The 19,578-nt window shown below is 42.1% G+C and overlaps 1 protein-coding gene across 3 annotated transcripts in view; it reads left to right on the top strand.

Moving 5' to 3' along the window:
• Positions 1 to 19,578, top strand: part of LOC126183886 (galactosylgalactosylxylosylprotein 3-beta-glucuronosyltransferase P) — a 1,353,843-nt gene that overhangs the window by 418,845 nt on the left and 915,420 nt on the right. The window contains exon 2 of one of the 3 annotated variants that reach the window (XM_049926194.1): positions 5,840 to 5,927. The exons of the other annotated variants lie outside the window; for them this stretch is intronic. The gene's annotated coding sequence lies outside the window, so the exon portion shown is untranslated. The remainder of the gene's footprint in view (positions 1 to 5,839; positions 5,928 to 19,578) is intronic. 3 annotated transcript variants of the gene reach the window in all.

The following is a 19,578-nucleotide window of genomic DNA, read 5'->3' as shown; positions in this document are numbered from 1 at the left end:
TTGGTTAAAACTAGCTTTTTAATGTTACACACACGTTCGTGACGGTTCATCCCGATCAGAGGCTGCCTTCCCAGTGTGGACTACCCACGAGAAGAGAAAGTGTGTGATCCGCAGACGTGGGCCAGGTTCCCCACTGGAGGCGAGGGAGTTCTTTTCTCGGCGGCAACACGGTGACGGCTGGCCGGGTCGGCTTATCGGCCGGATCCCGGCTTCCTGCGGCGACGGAAACGCGCTGTGCTCTGAGCGTCGCGCGCACTGCTCCCTCACGCATCCGCCTCGCGGCTCTCCTTTCGTGTCGCTGGCCGGCCCGTGCCGCACGCACCGCACCGCAGCGTGGGGGCATCCCCTGAAACCGTCGAGCACCTGCCTCTCTTTTCTCCGAAATCCCACTGCCTTGTTATCTGTGCCCGAGCTTCCTGGTTAGCGTGAAAGTTGACGTACAGCAGCACTGCATTAACCGCAACGGAGAAAAAGCTTGCCTTTCCTTTTCTGCTTACAAGACTTTCGTCAAAATCCTTTCCTCCGAATTCAGATTTGAGCAAGCCAGAAAAAGGGTATTTCCACAGTTGTTTCATCCCACATCAACAACAATAATTAGCCGGCCGGGGTTGCCGTGCGGTTCTAGGCGCTGCAGTCTGGAGCCGAGCGACTGCTACGGTTGCAGGTTCGAATCCTGCCTGGGGCATGGATGTGATGGATGTGTGTGATGTCCTTAGGTTAGTTAGGTTTAATTAGTTCTACGTTCTAGGCGACTGATGACCTAAGAAGTTAAGTTCCATAGTGCTCAGAGCCATTTCAACCATTTTTGAACAATAGTTAAATCAAAATTATAATTCTGGGAAATAGATACCGGATATTTCATTAATTATACATTCCATTGTTCATTACACTGCCAAGACATGTCTCGTAATACTTAATCGCTTTTAACAACATTTATGTCAATTTTTATGGTTTCCTGCCTCAGTCTGTAAAAACGTAGCTCTTATATGATAATTTGTTGCCCGTCTGTTTGTCTGTCCGACTTTTAAGAACCCTTTTTCTCAGGAACGGGTAGACGTATCAAGCTCAAATTTATGTCACCTATTGAGGTCTATAGTTTCTCGGCAATGGAAAAATTTTAAGCTTCTAAGTAAATTCATTCAAAAAATACGGCCCTTTATGTCACATATTTTGACACTCGAAAACTCACTCATCAAAACCTATAGTGCACTGCGCGTTGACCTAGGGGCATGAAATTTGGCAAGAAGCAAGGTTTCACAATACAAGTAAATGTATAAATGCGACAATTCTTAATTTGTAATTGCATAATACGAACAAATATTGTTGTCATTTTTTATCTGTCTGTCTCTAAAGTTCCTTTTCTCTCGCGAACAGGCTGTCGTATCAAATTCAAATTTATGTCTCTTAATAAGGTCGATGATCCCTTGGCGATGTAAAAACTTAAAACTTCTGAGCCAATGCAATCAAACTATTCGGCCATTTATGTTACATATCTGATACTGGCCGACTCACTTGTCGAAACCTAAACGATACTTCCAGTTGACGTAAAATTATGAAATTTGGGAAGAAGCAAGGTTCCACGGTACAACTGAAGTAAAAAAAAATCTGAAAATTGCTCAGTTGTAATTATATCACATAAAAACACCTTTTTGCTATTAGAACATGCATTGCATTCATCATCCGCCGAAAGCAATTGATGAACATACAACGTAAGTAGTAGTTTTGTTTTAATAAGCAAATAGAAATATTTTATTAAATCTTCTATATCTACATATATGAAGTGAAGTCCACTGCTCGCTTATTTTTGTAGGTCCGGAGTAGTCTGAGGAACTATTGTACATAATAAAGTCTGCACGGAATCCTCAGTTCGCGAGTCCTCCTCGTACTTGTCCAATTCTCATGAGTCAGTAGACTAGCGCGCTAAAATCATAATTACTCACTCATGCACTGAATCACCGTAAATCTGACGTGAGGAATCCTCGCACAGTATCCCAGCAGCATCACATCACAGTCTGGTTCGCGTGTACACAGCGAATAAGACAACTACACTACTGGCCATTAAAATTCCTACACCAAGAAGAAATGCAGATGATAAACGGGTATTCATTGGACAAATATATTATACCAGAACCGACATGTGATTACATTTTCACACAATTTGGGTGCATAGATCCTGAGAAATTAGTACCCAGAACAACCATCTCTGACCTTAATAACAGCCTTGATACGCCTGGGCATTGAGTCAAACAGAGCTTGGATGGCGTGTACAGATACAGCTGCCCATGCAGCTTCAACACGATACCACAGTTCATCAAGAGTAGTGACTGGCGTATTGTGACGAGCCAGTTGCTCGGCCACCATTGACCAGACGTTTTCAATTGGTGAGAGATCTGGAGACTGTGCTGGCCAGGGCAGCAGTCGAACATTTTCTGTATCCAGAAAAGCCCGTACAGGACATGCAACATGCGGTCGTGCATTATCCTGCTGAAATGTGGGGTTTCGCAGGGATCGAATGAAAGGTAGAGCCACGGGTCGTAACACATCTGAAATGTAACGTCCACTGTTCAAAGCGCCGTCAATGCGAACAAGAGGTGACCGAGCCGTGTCACCAGTGGCACGCCATACCATCACGCCGGGTGATACGCCAGTATGGCGATGACAATACACGCTTCCAATGTGCATTCACCGCGATGTCGCCAAACACGTATGCGACCATCATGATGCTGTAAACAGAACCTGGATTCATCCGAATAAAATGACGTTTTGCCTTTCGTGCATCCAGGTTCGTCGTTGAGTACACCATCGCAGGCGCTCGTGTCTGTGATGCAGCGTCAAGGGTAACCGCAGCCATGGTCTCCGAGCTGATAGTCCATGCTGCTGCAAACGTCATCGAACTGTTCGTGCAGATGGTTGTTGTCTTACAAACGTCCCCATGTGTTGACTCAGGGATCGAGATGTGGCTGCAGGATCCTTTACAGCGATGCGGATAAGATGCCTGTCATCTCGACTGCTAGAGATACGAGGCCGTTGGGATCCAGCTCGGCGTTCCGTATTACCCTCCTGAATCCACCTATTCCATATTCTGCTAACAGTCATTGGACCTCGACCAACGCGAGCAGCAATGTCGCGATACGATAAACCGCAATCACGATAGGCTACAATCCGACCTTTGTCAAAGTCGGAAACGTGATGGTACGCATTTCTCCTCCTTACACGAGGCATCACAACAACGTTTCACCAGACAACGCCGGCCAACTGCTGTTTGTGTATGAGAAATCGGTTGGAAACTGTCCTCATGTCAGCATGTTATAGGTGTCGGCACCGGCTCCAACCTTGTGTGAATGCTCTGAAAAGCTAGTCATTTGCATATCACAGCATCTTCTTCCTGTCGGTTAAATTTCGCGTCTGTAGCACGTCATCTTCTCGGTGCAGCAATTTTAATGGCCAGTGGTGTAGATCACTTCTGGATATTGCAATCGTCTCTCAAACTAGGCATCAGGAAACATATCGTCAAACTATTCTAGCATTCATGTTGAGTGTTTCACAGGATCCAAGGGTATGCATATTTTGGGAAACGTGTCCGAACTCTTCTAACAGCTGTTCTTGTTTCACTTATTCTATACATTTTTTATTTTTGTTTTTGAAAAGAGAGTTTCAGTGATCTGGTGGCCCTGTTCGCCTTTTTTTAACTGGTTTTTATACACGTATGACAGTATATAATACGTATAGCAATTCCAGAAATCTCCTCTCCGGCTCTTCCGTGTTGAACTACAGCATCCACATTCGGAGAGTTATGGACGTGACCGGATAATTTGCAGCTACAGGAAATGCGCCCATATTTGCAACCTTAGATACAGCCGTGCTTATCTACACCTGATTGTGGTATCTCGAGCTCGTTAACCAAATCGAGCCGCGCATATACTCCGAGGAAACCGCAGGCGTTTTCACACGATAACTTGCACGAAAAGTATGCTATACGACACAGATTGAACAAAGTCGTTAGACATTTACCAACGGCGGACGTTAAGAATTTAATATTGGTTGCCATTGCTTAAAGGGATCTGCGATAACTACTCTGCAGTGCACAGTTTTTACGGTGAACTATACAGTAACCCTCAGACATACATGCATGTCTGAAGAAACAGACACTGCTCCGATATGCAGCTGAATGGAACAGTTGCGAATAGGATTAGATTTCAGTTGCACAGTGTATTAGTGACATGTGAAAGTTTATGCCGGATCAGGACTCGATCTCGGATTTCCCGTTTTATGTGAGCGGTCACCTTAACAACTTCGCCTATCCAAACACGTCTCCCGCACCGCAATATTGAATACATGTCTTCTGTTTCATACAGCTGTAAATCATAGCAGTGTCTATTGCATAGTACGCCGTAAAAACAGAGACAATGCAAAATAGTATTTTATGAGAAACACTTTGTGTGTGGGGCATCTACTGTCGAAATGTTCCATGCTGGATAAGAAGCACTGCTGCGTCTATTTAAAATCTTTATTCAAAGACGCGACCGGTTTCGCAAATTATATTTTCATCATCAGAAGTTTGTTTGTGTATAAGTGTATGGAGCAGTTTATCAGAATTTTAATGCAGTGCCCTTATAATTAATAATTATTTACAAAGATATTTTTTAAAATATTCATACAAATAATTTTTCAGTGTGGTAAGAATGGAGGAATATCATTCATTTAAGAAATCAGATCTATCTAAGACGTTTTTGTGACGAAAATCAGTCTGCTAGTTGCGGGTATTTTCAGCAGTTCTTTTTAGGCAGCGAAAAATCTCATTTGAAGATTAGTGGCAATATCGGATATGTTGCTTCCTGTTTTCTGCAAATGAGTGGTCAAAACTTACTGAACAGGAATTACCAGTACGTTCCCTAAATCTTACTTCAAAGCTTCTTCCTTTTTGGCGAATGTAGTCTGAAGGACAGCTGTCGCAACGCAAGATATACTGTACACACCCGAGGTTTTATATAATTAACTTTCCGTTTGCTCACTATGCCTAAATTTACGACCATTATTTTTAGGGATGAAACAGGATGGGGTTATATTTTTACCTAGAGATCAATGCGACGCCATATTATGATTCGACAATTCGGCGAGTTTCTTATTGATCATCTCCTAGCGACTTCACCCTATGCTAACTCAGCATATTGAAAATGTGTCGAATACTGAATTTACTCAGACGACAATTTTAAAATATTTCTTCGTCTGTGAAATCGGTAGACGAAACTTTCGTTGACATATATCGTTACAAATTACTGTCAATTCAGAGGTTGCATTTTGAGTTAACAACTAACACAACACATTGCTAGGAGTATCTAAGAAAATGTGTATATTGACATAATTGTAAAAGGTAGGATTATGAACGATAAATATGATATATATTCAATTTGAATGCAAATTTTGCGGACAGGTGTACACACTTTTTAAGGTACGTGCTGTGTTGTGCAAATTATTGTAAGCAGTAGTGTTTTTAAAAAGACAATCCAGTGAGAGACACTACAATAGCGAACGCGGACGCTGCTTTGGAGCAAAAATAAATTTCATAAATAGTGAAGTGACAGCCAAGTAGGTCCGCTGCAGCTCTTGGCACGCAGTGTCAAGCAGAAGTACGAGGCTAATAATAGCGGCGAGAGAATAGCCCGTCTCATCCTACAGTCGGCTTCACGTGCAGCTGCTCAACATTCATTCCTCTAGAAATTGCGCAGATTATAAACAGAACCAAAAACTCTGAATGAGATTAGAACCTTAAGAAAATAATGACGTCAGCTGTCTACGAGTTTTCATAAAGTGTAAACAGAAACATCTCTTTCGTTTCCAGCCACGTCAAACAATCAACGCCTACACTCTCACCCCTACGACAGAACTAGAAGAAATGAAGCTACTTCGATATTTCCTGCATATCTGAGGTAAGTTGTCGTGTTTTTATTTCCGCTCATTTTATTCGTTCATACTCGTCGAACAAGTGCGACGTTGAAACGTAGCATGATTCCGGCTAAATTATAAATTCATCGACACCTGTATTTCTAAGCTGTTATTCTAAATTGTTTCAAGCAAATATCGAGCAGTCAGTTGCTACCTATTTTTTCCTAAAATTTTAAAACTTGTTTATTTTTGGATCACATCACAATCACTATAGTTCTCATTAACTATTACCGCAGTTGGCTGAATAGAAACGGAACACTTTTGCAGCGATACCGCGAAGAACACCAGTAATGTCTCCTTTAACGCATGACCCTATGAGCCGAGGCACGTTACCGAAATACTGCGCCAACATGACACATTCGTTTATTATCCAAGAACTCGCCATTCAGCCACAATCTCTGAAAACCCAAAAAGTGAGGATCATCGCTTCCCCTTTAAAAGGGAGTGCACGAGTAACAGGTCCCATGAAACACATGTAGGGAATATATTACGACGGAAACATGCAATGTCTTTGAATGGAATGTTCCTTTCTCTTTCATATGCTGTTATCAGTAACCTTTGAGTTTAAATGTGAACGATATTAGATCGCGTAATGTAAGCGATAGTGTTCGAGAAGCGCATATGACACAGATATTTTCTTAGGAACGTCGCCCGGGATTATTAAGGGCGGACTACCCATTCTTTCCGAGCGGTGAGAGCGGGAGAATGCGCAGTGACAGATATGGAATGGGCGGCGGCCGGGTGTGTGACCGCAGGAATTTCTTAATAAAGCCGCCTGCTTGGGATTCACCGCCCACAGATCAAGGCTCTACATGCGGCACCACGCTTCTCTGATCGTCTGTCTCACCTCAGTTCAGCGTTACGAGCATTCGAAAGTGAATAACCAGTTTCGTGTCTCGTTTGTGACTGTGTACGCAGTCGTGGTAAAATTTTGACATTCTATTAAGTGTATGTCCCTTCCAAACGTAATGAAATTTCTGAGAGTCGTCTTACGTGATACACAGAAGAATTTCTGTATTATTCATTACGCTTATTTTCAATAAATTTCGTCAACCGTTTGAGAAGTTTTATTACGATTCACTGGTACGTACTGGGTGGTTATAATTAAAGTGCAGCTACTCACCGAGGTCCAGTGTGGGTTAGGACAATGTTATGGAAATGGAAGAGGATGTAGATGAAGATGAAATGGGTGATACGATACTGCGTGAAGAGTTTGACAGAGCACTGAAAGACATGAGTCGAAACAAGGCCCCGGGAGTAGACAACATTTCATTAGAACTATTGACAGCCTTGGGAGAGCCAGTCCTGACGAAACTCTACCATCTGGTGAGCAAGATGTATGAAACAGCCGAAATACCCTCAGACTTCAAGAAGAATATAATAATTCCAATCCCAAAGAAAGCAGGTGTTGACAGATGTGAAAATTACCGAACTATCAGTTTAATAAGTCACGGCTGCAAAATACTAACGCGGATTCTTTACAGACGAATGGAAAAACTAGTAGAAGCCGACCTCGGGGAAGATCAGTTTGGATTCGATAGAAATGTTGGGACACGTGAGGCAATACTGACCCTACGACTTATCTTAGGAGCTAGATTAAGGAAAGGCAAACCTACGTTTCTAGCCTTTATAGACTTAGAGAAAGCTTTTGACAATGTTGACTGCAATACTCTCTTTCAAATTCTAAAGGTGGCAGGGGTAAAATAGAGGGAGCGAAAGGCTATTTACAATTTGTACAGAAACCAGATGGCAGTTATAAGAGTCGAGGGGCATGAAAGGGAAGCGGTGGTTGGGAAGGGAGTGAGACAGGATTGTAGCCTATCACCGGTGTTATTCAATCTGTATATTGAGCAAACAGTAAAGGAAACAAAAGAAAAATTCGGAGTAGGTATTAAAATCCATGGAGAAGAATTAAAAACTTTGAGGTTCGCCGATGACATTGTAATTCTGTCAGAGACAGCAAAGGACCTGGAGCCGGCCAGTGTGGCCACGCGGTTAAAGGCGCTTCAGTCTGGAACCGCGCGACCGCTACGGTCGCAGGTTCGAATCCTGCCTCCTACATGGATGTGTGTGATGTCCTTAGGTTAGTTATGTTTAAGTAGTTCTCAGTTCTAGGGGACTCATGACCTCAGATGTTAAGTCCCATAGTGCTCAGAGCCATTTGAACAATTTTTTTAAAGGACCTGGAAGAGCAGTTGAACGGAATGGAGAGTGTCTTGAAAGGAGGATATAAGATGAACATCAACAGAAGCAAAACGAGGATAATGGAATGTAGTCGAATTAAGTCGGGTGATGAGGGAATTAGATTGGGAAATGAGACACTTAAAGTAGTAAACTAGTTTTGCTACATCGAATACAGGAAGTCGTTTCTGAAAGTCGTTTCTGAAAGTATTTGTATGGAGTGTAGCCATGTATGGAAGTGAAACATGGACGATAAATAGCTTGGACAAGAAGAGAATAGAAGCTTTCGAAATGTGGTGCTACAGAAGAATGCTGAAGATTAGATGGGTAGATCACATAACTAATGAGGAGGTATTGAATAGCATTGGGGAGAAGAGAAGTTTGTGGCACGACTTGACAAGAAGAAGGAACCGGTTGGTAGGACACGTTGGTAGGGCATCAAGGAATCACAAATTTAGAATTGGAGGGCATCGTGGAGGGTAAAAATCGTAGAGGGAGACCAAGAGATGAATACACTAAGCAGATTCAGAAGGATGTAGGTAGCATGTAGAGCTGCATCAAACCAGTCTCAGGACTGAAGACCACAACAACAACATGACAGCGAAACTCCACAGACACGTTAATGCGCTTTTGCGAAGCCGACTTATGATGGAAAAAAGTTAGTTCTAATTTTGGCCGCCAGTTGAAAATCTGGCGCTGTACACTGTTTGCATGACGGTATGACATCCACGCTGTCATTTAACAAGCCATAACGTGAGTGAACAAGGTGACTATCGAGAAGAGAGACCGTACGCTGTTAGTGAAACTGTTTTATGTGAACGGCAGCAGTTACAATGCTGCACTGAGAGAGCATCACCGGCTGAAAGGTCTGAGGAGAAGCCCGATGTTATTGAATGGATTAAGGAAGATGATAATGAAGTCGAAAACACAGGTGAGCTTGGTGTGGCACCTGGAAGAGGAAGGCATCGTATTCCGGCAGAAATTATTGATGTTATTGTTGCTGTAACTGACAGTTCAGTACGTGCCTCAGCTACTGCTAATGCTCGTGCGGTGTTACGAGAATTATCCATCCCATGGTCAACAGTACAGAAAGTTTTGCAGTCTATATTACATTGGTATCCATACAAGATCCAGACGGTGTAGCTCATCACCCGCAGCAACGTTCTGAATTTGCTCTTCACTTTCTAGCACGGACTGAAGTTGATGATCTGTGGATGGGCAATACTACGTGGAGTGACGAGGCACATTTTACACTACAGCGCGCAGTGAATACACAGAATTGCCAAATTTGGGGCACTGTTAAACCGAATGTTGTGCACGAAGTGCTACTGCACTGCACTGCACTGACGGTCTGTCAGGTGCGCAGTGATGTCTGCACGTTATCGAGACTTCCTTGTTCAGCATGTGATTCGTGGTTTGGAAGAGTGCAACTGTGCGGAAACCATTGTTTTCGTACAAGATGGGTAACACCTCATTTCGCTCGCCCAGTGAAAGATCCTTTTAAAGCAACTTTCCACGAACGTGTGCTTCCAGAGGATTTCGAGATGCATGGCCTGCAAGATCACCTGATCTGAATCCATGTGACTTTTGCCTCTGGGGATATCTAAAAGAACGCGTTTACTCAGCTCGCCTATGGCACTGCGCATGCTGTTTTCTATCTGGAGATAGAGGTGCGTATCTGTATGGAGATACTAAAAGCCTCCCGAGTGTGTTAAAGTATGATAAAAACCCAAATGCTTTACCAACAGCACTCTGTCAGGAATACAAGAGCGTTGGACCCACAAAATAAATATGCTAGCGATGCCATGGTTCAGACGGACATGGTCACTGAAAAATACTCTACGCAAGCTGTGCAACCAGACATCATTTAATGAATTTTCGAATCCATGCCCTGCCAAACACAATGACGCGGGGTGGGTTGTTTTGTGCCAACTATGTCCCAGTGACCTTGGTGCAACAAAGACAAAACTTCCCAGTTGATCAAGTGAGGAATCACAACCTACGCATCGAGGCTCTATATGTAACGGCAGAACACCTGACAACGTGAATAAAGTGTTACCCTGAGAAAAGTAGCGATGCACAACTGGGCTGAGAAATACCGTCCAACTACGTGTCCACCCAGGGTGTACAATCTGCAAAAGCACCTGCCCACATCTGGTATCCACCTTGCAAATGACGAGTAACACGGGCCAAAAAAGTAGCCTCAGGGTGCTTGATCGTATCCAAGATTGCAGATGCTTTGGTCGGGAAGACAGCAGGTGGAATACCAGGGTCGTTGTAACGGTTGCCTGAACGTGGCGTTTCCACAGACATCTGCTCTGGCCGTTGGACTGGTGGCTGCATGACGTTGATCTCCATCGCCACAAGTTTGTATGGCGCTGACTGCATGGTGCGGTGGTGGGTGGGGAGGGGGTGGGGGAGAGTCGGAGATGATTGCTGCTCTGAACCCCAGCGATGTGCTGGGCTTGTGGGAAAATAATTCTGCAGCAAAATCACTGACATACGGGAGCTGCAGCTGAGTCTGGTGTAGCCTGTGTAGTGCAGAAGCACCTGTGAAGTCGTATGATGAACCCAATGCCTGTGCTATGACACACTGTTTCTTGACAAAATCTTTTAAGAAATCTTCGTCCTGTGGTTGAAACTTTGTCCGACTCGGCCAAATTAACTGTTCCTAAGGCAGGTTACCGTGACGACAATCGTGTAATACTTCTGCCGGCGACTTCCTGTCACATGGCAAGGAATGGTAGGCGTAAAGCAAAATATTTATGTCTTGCTTCCGTGTACTGGAAGAACAGAAATCTCCTTGTGACTTTTGAACCTTTCAGCCTCACCGTTAGCCCGAGAGTGAAAAGGAACGGAAGTTGCATGGCGTATGCCACTGTCGGCACAAAACTGTTGAAACTGGCTAACATAAACTGTGGTCCATTACCCGAGACAAGAACTTCGGGAAGATGTTCGAGACAAAAAGAAATAGAGGACAAACCCGATACGGTAGTAGCAGTAGTGATGTGTGTTATGGGGACTACAAAAGGAGATTAACTATGTACGTCTACCACCAACAACTACTGCATGTTCCAGAATGGACCAGCAAAATAAATATGCAAGCTTTTCCACAGTCCTGACGGACATGGCCACTGAAAAAAGTGTTGAGGTGGAGAGGAGTGATGCTCCGCAAAAGCTGTGCAACGACAGCTCATTTGCTGAATTTGGACATCCATACCCTGCCAAGTACAATGACGTCTGGTGAGTTATTTTGTGTGAACTATGCCCCAGTGACTTTGGTACAACAAAGACACAGTTTACCACCGGAAAGAGTGAGAAATTACAACCCAATCATCGACAGTCTCTGCACGTAACAGCAGAAAATGTGACTATGTGAATAACACGTTACAATGTGAAAAGTAGCACTGCAGTAGTGGTGGAGAATTTCCATCACTCTACATGGCCACACAAGGTGCATGTGCCTGTAAAACCACCCAAAGGTCTGGGTTGGAAGTACAGTAGCTGCTCCATCCATACGCAGAAAGTCAAGACAAAAATATTGAAGAATTTCAAAATATTGAATGTCAGTTTGATAACATGATTCCTCAAACAAATCAAACGTTGTATCCGTACCGACTGGCAACCGAGACAACAAATCATTATTCGAAATTGCTCAGTGGTCCTGTACAACAACTTGTATTGATAATTAGACAACAACAGGGTCCAACGTTACAGTTTTGCCACTTTCCATCGTGGAACAGGCTTGGAACGATATAAAAAAGCTGTTAAAGGCTGATGATCTGTAATAAAGCAGTACTTTTAACTGTACAGGTATTGGTAGAACCTGGTAACACCATAGATGATGGCGAGTGCCTCGTGTTCAAGTTGACTATAATTCGATCAGCTTCATTGACAGTTCCTGAGGAAAAAAAAAAACAATGGCCGGCCGGAGTGGCCGAGCGGTTAAAGGCGCTACAGTCTGGAACCGCACGACCGCTACGGTCGCAGGTTCGAATCCTGCCTCGGGCATGGATGTGTGTGATGTCCTTAGGTTAGTTAGGTTTAAGTAGTTCTAAGTTCTAGGGGACATGACCACAGCAGTTGAGTCCCATAGTGCTCAGAGCCATTTGAACCATTTTTGAAAAAACAATGGGTCATTCAGATGAAACAATTCTATGGGAGAGCACAGCCTCAGTCCCACAAGAAGATGCATGAATAGCTAACACAACAGACATAACTGCATCAAAATGAATTAAGCAACGCCAAAGTAACTGCTGAAATGCGTCCTGACATTCTTGGAACCACAGAAAGGGAACACGTTTCCAGTGCAGCCAGCTCAGTGGAGCAGCAATTTTCAAAGTCTTGGCAATGAACAGAAGGTATTAATTTCCTCATGACAGCCTGTAACCCCTTGAAGCTATGAAGTGCCAGCAAATCTTTAATCTCAGACGAGAGCAAATCAGTGGTATGAATACTCTGTGCATTTATTACATGTCCTAAATATTCAAGTTCCTCATGAAAGAAGGAGCAATTTTTTCTTGTTACACTTTAAGGCAGCCTCGGTGAGTACTTGAATTAAACATTCTAAAGTTGCTAAACGTCCAGCAGGTGTACGACCCACAACAACTATATAATCCCGATATTTTGTACATGAAACGACGTTAGCTGTTAACTGTTCTAGGAAACGTTGAAATACAGCAGGAGGTGAAACACTCCTGAATGGTAGTCTTTCATTGAAAGAACGCACTTTTATATCGTTAACCGCATTAATAAGATAGCGCAAAGGTTATTACAATTTTTCATTTAAAATTTAGCCACAATAGGCTGTCTAAGATTAGACAACGGTTTGTCATAATTTCAGATATGGTGGATTATAAATGGGTAATAAATTCAAGATATTGGTCAGACTATGAAGTAGCTCCAATGGTTGCACATCGATATACGTTTGCTAAAGGAATGTTTCCACCTTTGGAAAAGTTTTCCATTTTTTGTAGGGTGAAAAATTTTTTATATGTAGATGGTCGGATTTTTGATGAAAAATCGTTACCCGAGTACCTCGTTAATCCAAGTAATGAACACGACATAGGCTAGCTGCATTGCTTCATTATCTGCAGTTTTCGATTAATCAATTTGCATTACCAGTTCTGCGTTCTCAAAACATCTAAAAGCGGTCCTCGCACGCCAAATGCCACTTGGTCAGTTTTTCTGGAAACTGTCTCATTGGTCATAGAAACTAAATTCATTGTCTTACGTACTTGAAGTCCTAAAATAATACTGACAGTCTCTTTGACAACCAATGAAATAAGTGTTTACCCTATAGCATATAGTTTCCCACACTGCGCTATTGATAAAGGGTCTTCATGCGGATCAAGGGCGTCTCTCCACGTTTAGAACGTACGTTTTGAATAATTTGCGCACATTGCTTGGTTTCTCAGACTTGACCTAGAAAGGCTATTAAGGCGAGAAAGTGTTTTACTTGTGTGGTTATAATAAGACACACCACGGTTTTCCGCCGTAGTCAATCAAATATACAAATACACAACGGTGAGATAAAGAAGCACGTAGTTTCATCAGTCTCAGTACTACGATTCACTGTTTTGTGGAGTCGTTCAGAAAATTATTTTGACTGGGTTTGATTGAGCCTGTTTTAGCTCGTCCACTGCGTGCACGTGTACTTGTTCCAAGATAAATGTCCTGTTGAGACTAAAACTTTTCATTCTTAGAAAATTGTATTTAGGAGCATTTTCATATTTGTATGTGTTAAAAAGCTGTTCTGCTGCTACTGAAATATCTTTCTAATCGATGATAATAGTTTCAGCTGCCATATCTTATACTAATTTTTATAAAACTATATTCAAGTGTAATTTTCTCTGCTAGTGGCACAAACAAGACTCACTAACCCCCTCGCCATTCCACATCCACGCTACCCCTTTTATGTTCCAACGCCCCTTTTGCCTCTTACGATTCCACCCCTCCCTCTACAAGTAAAATCACACCCCAGAAGGCAATAACGCCCAGGTTGACAATTGTTTGTTTAGATGACTCAAGTAAATGGCTCTCTCTACTGAAGTATTTAAAAGCACTGATTTTTCTAGTTTTGCGTATTTTTTTGTTGTATAATTCTTTACCTAGTGAATTTACTTGATCAAGATACGCTGCTCCACTTGATATGATTCTTAAATGCCATTATCAGTAGTTTAACTGTTAACAGTACTCCAACCGGTCGAAATTCATCGCCAAATATGCCTGAACTCACTTCTACGTGAAGTAAGATATTTCCATGATCCTACTTGCTTTAATCGGCTTTCGACTTCCAATGTAAAGAATTTAATACTCACTTCATAGTCCTAATATAAAGTCGGAAGTTCTTATTTTACAATACACTGTTCATTTGCGTTTTGTGTTACGAATTATAGTTTCCATTTCACAACTAACTGGCCCTGTTTTGATTACTCTTGGTTAGTTTTCATGTTGTTGTTGTGGTCTTCAGTCCTGAGACTGGTTTGATGCAGCTCTCCATACTACTCTATCCTGTGCAAGCTTCTTCATTTCCCAGTACCTACTGCAACCTACATCCTTCTGAATCTGCTTAGTGTATTAATCTCTTGGTCTCCCTCTACGATTTTTACCCTCCACGCTGCCCTCCAATGCTAAATTTGTGATCCCTCGATGCCTCAGAACATGTCCTACCAACCGATCCCTTCTTCTCGTCAAGTTGTGCCACAAACTTCTCTTCTCCCCAGTCCTATTCAATACCTCCTCATTAGTTACGTGATCTACCCACCTTATCTTCAGCATTCTTCTGTAGCACCACATTTCGAAAGCTTCTATTCTCTTCTTGTCCAAACTAGTTATCGTCCATGTCTCACTTCCATACATGGCTACACTCCATACAAATACTTTCAGAAACGACTTCCTGACACCTAAATCTATATTCGATGTTAACAAATTTCTCTTCTTGAGAAACGCTTTCCTTGCCATTGGCAGTCTACATTTTATATCCTCTCTACTTCGACCATCATCGGTTATTTTACTCCCTAAATAGCAAAACTCCTTTACTACTTTAAGTGTCTCATTTCCTAATCTAATTCCCTCGGCATCACCCGACTTAATTTGACTACATTCCATTATCCTCGTTTTGCTTTTGTTGATGTTCATCTTATATCCTCCTTTCAAGACACTGTCCATTCCGTTCAACTGCTCTTCCAAGTCCTTTCCTGTCTCTGACAGAATTACAATGTCATCGGCGAACCTCAAAGTTTTTACTTCTTCTCCATGAATTTTAATACCTACTCCGAATTTTTCTTTTGTTTCCTTTACTGCTTGCTCAATATACAGATTGAATAACATCGGGGAGAGGCTACAACCCTGTCTCACTCCTTTCCCAACCACTGCTTCCCTTTCATGCCCCTCGACTCTTATAACTGCCATCTGGTTTCTGTACAAATTGTAAATAGCCTTTCGCTCCCTGTATTTTACCCCTGTCACCTTCAGAATTTGAAAGAGAGTATTCCAGTCAACATTGTCAAAAGCTTTCTCTAAGTCTACAAATGCTAGAAACGTAGGTTTGCCTTTTCTTAATCTTTCTTCCAAGATAAGTCGTAAGGTCAGTATTGCCTCACGTGTTCCAACATTTCTACGGAATCCAAACTGATCTTCCCCGAGGTCGGCTTCTACCAGTTTTTCCATTCGTCTGTAAAGAATTCGCGTTAGTATTTTGCAGCTGTGACTTATTAAACTGATAGTTCGGTAACTTTCACATCTGTCAACACCTGCTTTCTTTGGGATTGGAATTATTATATTCTTCTTAAAGTCTGAGGGTATTTCGCCTGTCTCATACATCGTGCTCACCAGATGGTAGAGTTTTGTCATGACTGGCTCTCCCGAGGCCATCAGTAGTTCTAATGGAATGTTGTCTACTCCCGGGGCCTTGTTTTGACTCAGGTCTTTCAGTGCTCTGTCAAACTCTTCACGCAGTATCTTATCTCCCATTTCATCTTCATCTACATCCTCTTCCATTTCCATAATACTGTCCTCAAGTACATCGCCCTTGTATAAACCCTCTATATACTCCTTCCACCTTTCTGCTTTCCCTTCTTTGCTTAGAACTGGGTTGCCATCTGAGCTCTTGATATTCATACAAGTGGTTCTCTTCTCTCCAAAGGTCTCTTTAATTTTCCTGTTGGCAGTATCTATCTTACCCCTAGTGAGACAAGCCTCTACATCCTTACATTTGTCCTCTAGCCATCCCTGCTTAGCCATTTTGCACTTCCTGTCGATTTCATTTTTGAGACGTTTGTATTCCTTTTTGCCTGCTTCATGTACTGCATTTTTATATTTTCTCCTTTCATCAGTTAAATTCAATATTTCTTCTGTTACCCAAGGATTTCTATTAGCCCGCGTCTTTTTACCTACTTGATCGTCTGCTGCCTTCACCACTTCATCCCTCAGAGCTACCCATTCTTCTTCTACTGTATTTCTTTCCCCCATTCCTGTCAATTGTTCCCTAATGCTCTCCCTGAAACTCTCTACAACCTCTGGTTCTTTCAGTTTATCCAGGTCCCATCTCCTTAAATTCCCACCTTTTTGCAGTTTCTTCAGTTTCAATCTGCAGTTCATAACCAATAGATTGTGGTCAGAATCCACATCTGCCCCAGGAAATGTCTTACAATTTAAAACCTGGTTCCTAAATCTCTGTCTTACCATTATATAATCTATCTGAAACCTGTCAGTAGTTTTCATATTCCAAGATTATGTTGCAAATGTTCGTTATCTGGTCAAATTAAACATAAGATAGATTAGAAAGTATTTAATTTCCACTGAAAAATATTATAATAAATATTTTAAAATATTTTTCCCGCGTCACTGTAATAGAGGATCGAAAGGGAGTATGTACATCGGGAGGAAAGAGTTGGAAATGATGGGAAGGATAGGTCTGGAATGTATTTTATAATCTGGAATAGAACGTCTAGTGAAGGTTCGTTTGAAGACAGTATGGATTGCTGCAGATAGAGAAGTGGTGGGATGTGTCTGTATAGGCACAGCAACATTCCTGGATTGGAAATTAGAGGGAGAAACATGTGGCTGATGTACTCAGGTATGTGGATATTGTAGGATATGAGGTGTCCATTACGGGCGAGAAGCGCCGTGAATTTGATGAGATGATAAAGGATCCATATAGAGGAAAGTAAACTTAGTTCATTTTCGTTGTATCCTCCTATACGCAGATTTAGCTCAGTCACTGTACAAAGTACGAAACTGGAAGACTGTCATAGAGACCAAGATCGTCACTCGCTTTGCTCCACTTCTCCGCTGCTACTTCCGTTAGACCACAACAGATGCCAACTAGCGGTTGGAAAAGGTCTCTGTTCAGCTTGCATTCCAACATAAGATGTATTAGACAGAATATTAATGTAAATAGCAATTATAACCTACTATCCACAGATTTCAGACGCAAGGGTTATATGCCATCATATTTTATAGAATACGTAAGCAAGTGTCCACCAGTGATACGACACCTGTAGGGAAACTTATTTGGGTAAAACAAAATATATACTTGTGTTCTTGCTAGAAAGCAGATTTTGTTAATTACATTTGCTGGACGCCCGGCAGCGGAGCTTCCAATGCAGGATGAATTTGGAATTAATCTGTTCTAATTTTAGATATAATTCATTATTTGCGTATTTTTATCTGCTACTTGTAAAAAGATAAACACTAGAATTCTCTAAAACATCCTTATCGTTCTAACAAAAATATCAGCTCCGATTATTATGAGCGGGAAGTCTGTGGGACAGCAAATCATTACAAAAAGCTATACAAAGATAAAAAAGAAATATCACATTGAGTTGTTTTAGACATTTACTGGTAATTATAGAAGATAAAAATCTGCAATCTGCATTTCTTTCCTATAAGAAATAGTGTGGTTTGTAGGAGAAACAGAGACTAATATCGTTCCAGCTACTGGTTGATTATAAAAGAAGCATGGAATCTGTTCAAACAATATCTGAAACAAGGCCTGAACTGTAACATCATAAATATATACACTGTGGTCGGAAAGAGTCTGAAAAGCGTGTAAGGGTGTCGCAAGGCAGGCTGTACTGTTAAGAAAGAAATCGATATGCTACGCCGTTTCCGAGTTACGTAGCGTGGAAGTTAGTCAATCTGGCCGTTGTGAGTGGAAATTCAAGCAGCCCACTAGATACAATTACTATAAGTTTTTATATTACCGTAGATAGTGCACGCGGCTGCTCAGCCTGTAACTCGGGTTCGATCCTTTCTGCCGCCCCATATCCAATATTGGTATCGGCCTCTTGTTAGGTTTTAGGAAACCAGATGAACACGTTTAACGACACCGTCTTTGGTTGACCGTTTGAATTTATTCGCACAACGGCCTGATGGGCTAAATTCAATGCTAATTAACTCGGAAACGACGCAAAATTTCGAATTTTTTTTAACAATTATTTCCAAGCACAACCTACCCCGCAATATCCTTACAAGATTATCGAACTGTTTCTGACCACACTGATACGGAGACAAGAAACTTTGGCGTATGATCACTTTCAGATTTGCTGCTGCTGTAGTGGACCAGCGTCTTGTTGGATAGATCATTAGCTTTTTCTAATATCTCGTTGAAACTTTTGGTGAACTGTGGATGTCAGCAATTTGTAAGCTGGTTACCTTGATGTCCAGTTGACGTGGCTCTCACTTAAGTATTCTTCATGATCATCCTCGAGTTTAGCAGTTCCTAATTTAACAACGCGATTTTAGGTTCAATTCACCGCTTTTTGAGTTCCTTACTACCGCACGTACGACTGTCATTTGTTCGGAAACAAATTGGAGGGGAACTGATTGTAGAACCTGAAAAATCAACTTGACTCCTCCTTCCTGAAATTCTACTATTTCAGGTACAAAGCGGGGGAAATGATGTTAGACGAGTCTGAACAGGATAATGGCGTCCCTCTGCTATAAACCATTAAGAACACAAAACCCATCATAAGACTGCTAGTACTATGCTAGTTATTTGTAGCTATTTTCGTTATATTTCGATTCTCCTTCAACCCTTAACGGCAAAACTTCAAATTCAACAGACCTTAAACGGAGGAGGAGGAGATAAGTATTGAACATCCTGTCAACAACGAGGTCATTTGAGACAGAGTACGGGGAGGATGAGGAAGAAAACTGGTCATGCCCTTTCAAAGGAATCATCTTTGCATTTGCCCGAAGCGATTGAGGGAAATCATAGAAAACCTAAATCAGGATAGGAGGACCCAGGTTTGAACCATTCTCCTCCCGAATGCGAGTCCAGTGTGCTAACCACTGCACCACCTCACTCTCTACGATAAATGGTTTGGAGAAGTGGAATGTACATATGGGCTTCAAGTTTCCGGCAGAGAAATTCTGTGCGTAGACTTCTCCTGTTCACGACGCATACTTTAGTGCGTGAGTAGAAAATGGTAGATATTACCTAAGATG

The sequence above is a fragment of the Schistocerca cancellata genome, chromosome 4, assembly GCF_023864275.1.
Source record: "Schistocerca cancellata isolate TAMUIC-IGC-003103 chromosome 4, iqSchCanc2.1, whole genome shotgun sequence".
NCBI lineage: Eukaryota > Metazoa > Arthropoda > Insecta > Orthoptera > Acrididae > Schistocerca > Schistocerca cancellata.
Note: the sequence above shows the minus strand (reverse complement) of the source record. Positions and strands in the feature narration are given on the sequence as shown.